The sequence below is a fragment of the Jaculus jaculus genome, chromosome 1 (genome assembly GCF_020740685.1).
Source record: "Jaculus jaculus isolate mJacJac1 chromosome 1, mJacJac1.mat.Y.cur, whole genome shotgun sequence".
Lineage (NCBI taxonomy): Eukaryota > Metazoa > Chordata > Mammalia > Rodentia > Dipodidae > Jaculus > Jaculus jaculus.
In genome coordinates, this window is record NC_059102.1 from 208508027 (window position 1) to 208516085 (window position 8059).

An 8059-nucleotide genomic window follows, 5' to 3' on the forward strand; every position below is an offset into this window, starting at 1 on the left:
TTTTCTTCTAAAAGTTTCAAAACATAATTGAATATAATTTGAGAAAAATTATTTATTTTGGTTTTTCAAGGTAGAGGTCTTGCTCTAGCATAGGCTGACCTGAGATTCAGTATTTAGTCACAGGCTTGCCTCGAACTCACAGCAATCTTCCTACCTCTGCCTCCTGAGCACTAGGATTAAAGGTATGCACCACAACACTCAAACCAAAAAATAAGTTTTTGAGGACTTAAAGTTTGGTCAGTTTTGGATCCTTAGTGTTTCCTGTAATCAGTCAATTCAAGATAATTGGAATGAGGTTTTATTTATCCTGAATGTTTCTTTTCACAGATAGGTGAGGGAGCACACCATTTATTATGAATAGTCTCACTTGTAAAGGCGTTTATGGGAGTCCTTTAATCTTTTCTTGGTGTCTGCCTTTTAGCATACCATTCCATTGTGTATTATTATCAAGAGGTTAAGAGGCAGCTCTTCCACTGCCATTCAATGGGTTTTGAAACACATTTTCACTGCACTTACATCAGGACCCAAAATGAAACAAACATCTGAAGAGATGCAGAAAAGCATAGCCAATGGTAATCTGTGTTAGGAAGAGTCTTCACAACTTCAGTTTTTTAAAATATTTTTTAAGAGATGGACATATTCTGTATGTAAACACATGTTGCTACCATCCTTTCCCTCCTCCCTGACTCTTTTCTGAAGAGGCCTTCCTCATTGGGGATGCAGGTCAATCCAATGGGGATTATGGATCATGCATTATGGGGGCAGCAGTCAGTTATGGGAGAGAGACAATGTCTCTCTGCAAAATGTCCCAACTTCTAATAATCTTTCTGCCTGCCCCCTCTTGCACCAAATTCCCTGAGCCATGCTGGGAACATTTTAAGTCTACTTCAGTGATGGCCACTTAGGAGCATCTAGATGTCTGGTTTGGTAGGTGTTGAGTGTCCTCAGTATCTTTCTCCATCACCCTTGTGCTGATTATCAGCTTAACTAAGAGAGCAGCATTCTTGCTCATTTTCCCAATTCTTCTGTGGTTTCAGCTAGGTCCAGGGTGGAGTGTGCTGGGTCATTTATCTCAAGTCCCATTCCCATCTGCAAAAGAGAAGCAGTTCTTCATTTTATTGATTAAATTGTTTTCCTAGTTTCCAATTCGTTAATTTCTACTCTAACCTTGATTCTTTCCATCTGGAGCTCTTTGGATTGGATACTTATGGTTTTTCCAGAGGCTTTAGGTGGACAGTCTGTCTTTGTAATGAAGGCATTTGAGGCTATGAATTTTCCCCTTATGACTGCCTTCATTGAGTCCCATATGTTTTGGTAGGTTGTGTTTTCATTATCATTCAAATCTAGGAATTTTACAATTTTTTGATTTCTTCTGTGACCCATTCATTGTTTCAAAGTGTGTGTAGTCTACAGGAGTTTGTGGAGTTCTTGATGTGTCTCTTGTTAATTTCTAGCTTTAAAGCATTGTGATCTGAAATGGGGCAGGAAGTTACTACAATTTTTCTGACTTTATGAAGGCATGCTTTATGGCCTAATATATGGTCAATTTTGGAGAAGGTTCCATGAGCTGCTGAGAATGTTTATTCTGTAGAATTGGGATGGAAAGTTCTGTACATATCCTTTAGGTATAGTTGAACTTTAATGTTGTTGAACTCTATTATTTCCCGGTTGATTTTCTGCTTGGATGATCTATTGATGATAGTGGAGTATTAAAATCTCCAACTATGATGCTGTTGGTGTTTTATTGTTGAGTAGATTTTGTTTTATAAACTCTAGTACCCATGTTTGGGGCATATATATTTATGATTGTGATGTACTCATATCTTTTGATGAATGAGTTAAGACCATTAATATTTAAGGTTATTACTGTGAGGTTTGAATTGATCCCTGCCATGATGAGGTGTTTTACGGGGTTGGGTGCTTACTTGTGTTATGTCCTGTTTTGAGCCTGGTCTATTTTGGTTATTGTGATCTTCATGTTGGCTGCACCCACACACTGTGCACACAAGGAACTCAGATCCAGGCGGTGGGAGTGGGCAGAAATGGTCCAGCCTACTCCCTCCAGAGTGCTGTGCTTTCCCACACACTGACTGAGCAAGGAACTCAGACTGGGAAGAGGTGGGAGGAAACCAAATATGGGTCCAGCCTACTCACTCTAGACCACCACACCTGCCCCACACTGACTATGCAGGAAACTCAGACATGGATGGTGGGAGAGGGCAGAAATGGGTCCAGCCTACTGACTCCAGACCGCTGCCCCCACCCACACACTGACCACACAAGGCTCAACTTCAAATTTTAATAGCACAGAAAGTGTACAAAGCAGGTTGATGTGCTTTTGATTTAAATGTTAACTGTTGCTGAAAAATTACCACAATATAGGTGTTTTGTCTTATAACTTTAAGTTAAACTCATTTAAAAAAACATCAAGACTAACAGGTGATTTTTAAAGCCTTACCACTTGACAGTTCTTATTCAGCAAACAATTGTGTTAACTTTAAAATTTTTTTTAAATCATTTTTATTTATTTGAGAGTTATAGAGAGAGAAAGAGGCAGAAAGAAAGAGAGCGAGAATGGGTGTGCCAGGGCCTCCAGCCACAGCAAACAAACTCCAGACATGTGCACCCCCTTATGCATCTGGCTAACATGGGTCTTGGGGAATCAAGCCTCGAACCGGGGTCCTTAGGCTTCACAGGCAAGCGCTTAACCACTAAGCCATCTCTCCAGCCCATTGAGTTAACTCTTAACTCCTACCAAACCAGATATCCAGAGACTCAGAAGTTCCCAAGACCTCATCACTGAAATAGACCTGAACCTTTGCGCCATGACAATAGAAAAGATCCTGAGGGCATCTCTGGGTTTATAATGTTAAAACTGGGGATATGGTGGTGCAATACTTTAATCTTAGCTCTCAGGCAGAAGTAGGAGGATCATCATGAATTCAACGCCAGCATGAACTACAGAGTGAGACCCTACCTCAAAACAAAACAAAAACTCTTAAAAAGCCATGTTCAGAGAAAAACAAACAAAAAAGATCAACCATGTCACAGTGTGCCAAAAAGTACAAGGTACACTTGTTTTGACATAATGGGATACATATTAGGCAGAGAAGAAGAATAAGACAGAGATCTAGAGGTTCCTTAGGAGCTTATCAATGAAGTAGACTTAAAACTCACCCACCATGTCTCAAGGGATTTTATGGAAGAGGGAGCAGAAAGATTGTAAAAGCCATAATTGAGACATCATGCCTCCCCACACCCCCCCAAAAAGAACTGATTGCTGTTCGCATAGCACATAACCCACAACCCCACTGAGGAGGGCCCCAGCAGAACAGGGGCAGAGACAAGGAAAAACAGGGTATCAATATATGATGTATCCATACAAAATAAGATAATAATAATAAACAAAAATAAGGCATATGGTGATGAATACGTACTTGAAATGCTGTCAAATTGTGCCAGGCATGGTGGCACATGCCTTTAATCTCAGCAATTGGGAAGCAGTACTAGGAGGATCACAGTGAGTTGGAAGCCACCTTGAGACTACCTAGTGAATTCAAGGTCAGCCTGGGCTATAGCAAGAACCTATCTCAAAAAAAAAAAAAAAATTGTCAAAATATATGTACACAAGTAGGACTGTGTAGCTTTCTTCCCAAGTAGCAGCATGAAATGGTGAGTCCACCACAGGCAATTTCTGTAGCAGCAGCTCAGCCCTCCCACTGCACAGTAAGCAGTCACAAATACTTGTAAGGTCAATATGGCTACATTCCAGTATAATGTGACTTATAAATGGTGGGGTTAGAATTTCAAATAATTTTTATGTAGAACATGATCTCTCTTTCCCTCCAACATTTTTTTCCCTCCAACAATTTAAGCACTAAAAACCCACTCTCAGCTTACAGTTGCACAAAAGTACAGAGCAGACTGATTTTGGCTTATGAGAGCAGTAAATGGAAGATTTCAATAACCAACTGATTAAGTTCAATGAAGACTTATCAAATGCAAGAATGAATTCCAGGAAGCATCAAGAGATGCAAAGTCAAACTGAAATTGTACCTCAAAAAAGAGATGCAAGCAATGCAAATAACACAACAGAAAACAAAAATCAAATAGAGCTTATAAAAACCTCTCTAGAACCCCTCACTAACAGAGTTACTCGTGTGGAACAGAGAACCTCTGATCTGGAAAAAAAGACAGAAGAAACTTATCAGGAGGCCAAAAACTTTGCTAAGCTCAAAAAAATGAAGTAAACAGAAAATGAGGGAACTGTGAGATACCCTAAAATGAACAAACATCTGGATCATGGAGAGGAAATCCAGCCCAGAGGCATAGGGAACATATTTAACAAAATTATTTTAGAAAATTTTCTAAATCTCTCAAAAGAGAGGCCCCTATAGACACAGGAACACTTCAACACCAAATAGGACTAAAGAAGAAAGTCTCCATAGTTAAAACACTAACAATAAAGATGGAAAGTACTAAAAGCAGCAAGAGAAAAACAACTCACTACATACAAAGGTAATCCCATGAGAATTACCTCAGATTTCTCAAAGTAAACCCTGAAAGCCAAAGGGCCTGGAATGGGACACTTCAAAGTCTAAAATCTATGGCTTCCAACCAAAGCTACTGTACCCAGTGAAAGTATCCTTCAAACTGATGGTGAAAGGAAAACTTTCCATAAGAAAGGTCAACTCTGATTCCATGAACACAAAGCCAGACCTACAGAGAATACTTGATATAAACAAGAAAATGATCACAATAATCAAAACTAGACCAGGCACAAAAAAGTACAAAATGCAAGAAAGCACCAAATCCCATAAAACACCTCATCATGACAGGGATTAAATCAAACCTCACAGTTACAAACTTAAATATTAATGGTCTTAACCCACTCATCAAAAGACAACAGGGTGGATCAAGAAAATGGACCCTTCTATTTGGTGCCTTCAAGAATCCCACCTCACCACTAACAACAGACACTTTCTCAGGGTGAAAGGATGGAAAAGATATTACGTACAAATGTAAATAAGAAAGAAGCAGGGGTTGCTATATTAATATCTGATAAAATAGACTTCAAGCCAAAAGTAACCAAAAAGGAAAAAGAAGGCCACTTCCTACTCATCAAGGGGATGACCCAAAATGTGAACACCACAATCATAAATATATATGTGCCAAACACAGGTGTACCACAGTTTATAAAACAAAACCTACTTGACAACAAAACAGAAATAAACACCAACACCATCATAGTTGGAGACTTCAATACTACACTATCATCAATAGATCATCCAAGCAGAAAGTGAACAGAGAAATAATAGTTCTCAACATCAACATAAATCAACTAGACCTAAGAGACATCTACAGAACTTTCCACCCCAACTACAGCATACACATCCTTCTCAGCAGCCCATGGAACCTTCTCCAAAACAGAGCATGTATTAGGCCAGAAAGTCTGCCTCCATAAATTCAGGAAAATTGTAGTAACTTCTTGAATCATATCAGATCACAATGCTTTAAAGCTAGAAACTAACAATAAGAGACACAACAAGAACTCCATCAGCTCCTGGAGACTAAACAACACACTTTTAAACAATGAATGGCTTACAGCAGATATCAAAAAAGGAATTGTAAATTCCTAGAAATGTATGATATTGAAAACACAACTTACCAAAACTCGTGGGACAAAATGAAGGCAGTCCTTTGGAGAAAATTCAGTGTTAAGTAAGTACCTTCATAACAAAGGCAGAAAGATCCGAAATTAATAACCTAACCGTCCACCTAAGGGCATTGAAAGACTAGAAGAATCCATTCCTAAAATGTCCAGATGGAAAGAAACAATCAAGATCAGAGCACAAATTGTTGAATTGGACACTCAGAAAAATTTTCAACATGAAATGAGCTGGTTCTTTGAAAAAAACTACATAATAGTGATAAATCCCTGGCCAATTTGATCAAGCAAAAAACCAGAGAAGTCACAAATTAGCAAAATCAGAAGTGAAAAAGGAGGAGTTACAACAGACACCAATGAAATTGGAAGAATCATCAGGGCATACTTGCAAAAACTACTCAACAAAACTGAATAATCTAGAAGAAATGGATGAATTCCTAGCCATGTACCCCCAACCAAAATGAAACTCAGAGCAGATTAATCTCCTAAGAAACCTATCATATCCAAGGAGAATGAAAAGGTAATCAACCCAACCCCAGCCAAAAAAAAAACAGAGATAAAAGAAAACTATAGGCCTATATCCCTAATGAATTTAGATACAAAAATCCTGAACAAAATCCTCGCAAACCAAATTCAACAACAATCTAAAGCATTATCCACACTGAGTAGGCTACATCCCAGGGATATGGAAATTGGTCAGTGTAATGTACCGAATAAACAAACTTAACCATAAGAACCACATGATCATCTCAATTGATGCAGAGAAGGCCTTTGACAAAATCCACCACTTAATGATCAAAATGCTGGCATGGAGGGTTTATATCTCAACACAATGAGTGCTATATATGAAGCACCTAAAGCCCAAATAATACTTAATTGGGAGTTCCCAATGAGACTGGGAACAAGACAGGGATGCCCACTCTCACCACTGTTCTTCAACATAGTACTCTAAGTACTAGCCCTAGCAGTAAGCCAGAAGAAAGAAATAAAAGGAATACACACTGGAAAGGAAGAAGTCAAGTTAGCCCTGTTTGTAGGGGACATGATTCATATACTCAGAAAAAAAAAAAAAAAAAAGCACCTCTGGAGTTTCCACCATACCAGATCTAAAGCTATATTACAAAGTCATAGTTCAACTTATCTCTCCATCCACAAAAACCAAGTCCAAATGAATTAAAGACTCCAATATAACACATAAAGCTCTTCTACTGGACGAAAAATATTGGAGGCACTCTCCACAATATAGGACTGGGGAAAGACTTCCTGATCAAAACCCAGTACAGCCCAGGAAATTAAACAATCACTCAACCAATGGGATCTCATGAAGCTAAAAAGCTTTTGCACAGCAAACATACCATAAGCAGAGCCAATAGATTACCCACTGAATGGAAGAAAATCTTTGCCAGGTATGCCACTGACAGAAGCCAAAGAACTCCAAAAAACAAATGATAAAAAAATCAAACACACTCCAAAAATGGGGTAGAGAACTGAATAGGGAGTTTTCAGAGGAAGAATTACAAATAGCTAACACTCACTTAAGAAAATGTTTCAACATCCCTAACCATCAGGGAAATGCAAATTAAAATAATCATAAGATTCTACCTTACTCTAGGAAGGGTGACAATCATTAAAAATATTTAACAATGACAAATATTGAGGATGTGGGGAAAGAGGAACCCTCATCCACTGTTGGTGGGAATGTAAACCTGTTCAACTACTATGGAAATCAATTTGGAGATTCCTGAAAAGGATAAACATAGAGCTACCAATAGACCCAGTTATTCCCTTATTGGTCAAATGCTCCAGGCATTAATAGAGATAGTTGCTCAACCATGTTTATAGCTGCTCAATTCATTTTAAAAACTTGAATCAACCCAGATGCCCATCATTGGATGAATAGATAACAAAGTTGTGGTACATTTACACAACAGAATTTTACTCAGCAGTAAGAAAAAAAGTAATATAATGAAATTTGTAGAACAGATCATACTCAGCAAACTCACACAACCACACAAAGACAAACGACACATGGTATGGTTTCTAACCTGGACTAGCTTGAATTGCTGACATACCTGATAGGGAACTCATGGCCCAGACAATAGATAGAAGGGCTTTGGGGGAGAAAAAAGGGGGAATCAAAGACAAAATTAAATCCAAAATGAGCTGATACCATAGAAACCTTTAACCTTGGAGATAGCCTAAAAGATATAACCCACAAAAGGAGTAAGTGGAGAGCCCCGTTGAGGGTGAGATGAAGCCTAAGGTTTGATGAATTTTTTTTTTTTTCCTTTTCTGTCTCTGACCTGTAATTCCCCGTAGCAGAGACTGGTTGCTACCCACATTGAGCTGTTGGAGACTAACGAGGTCCCCATATCAAGGCACCTTTCTGTC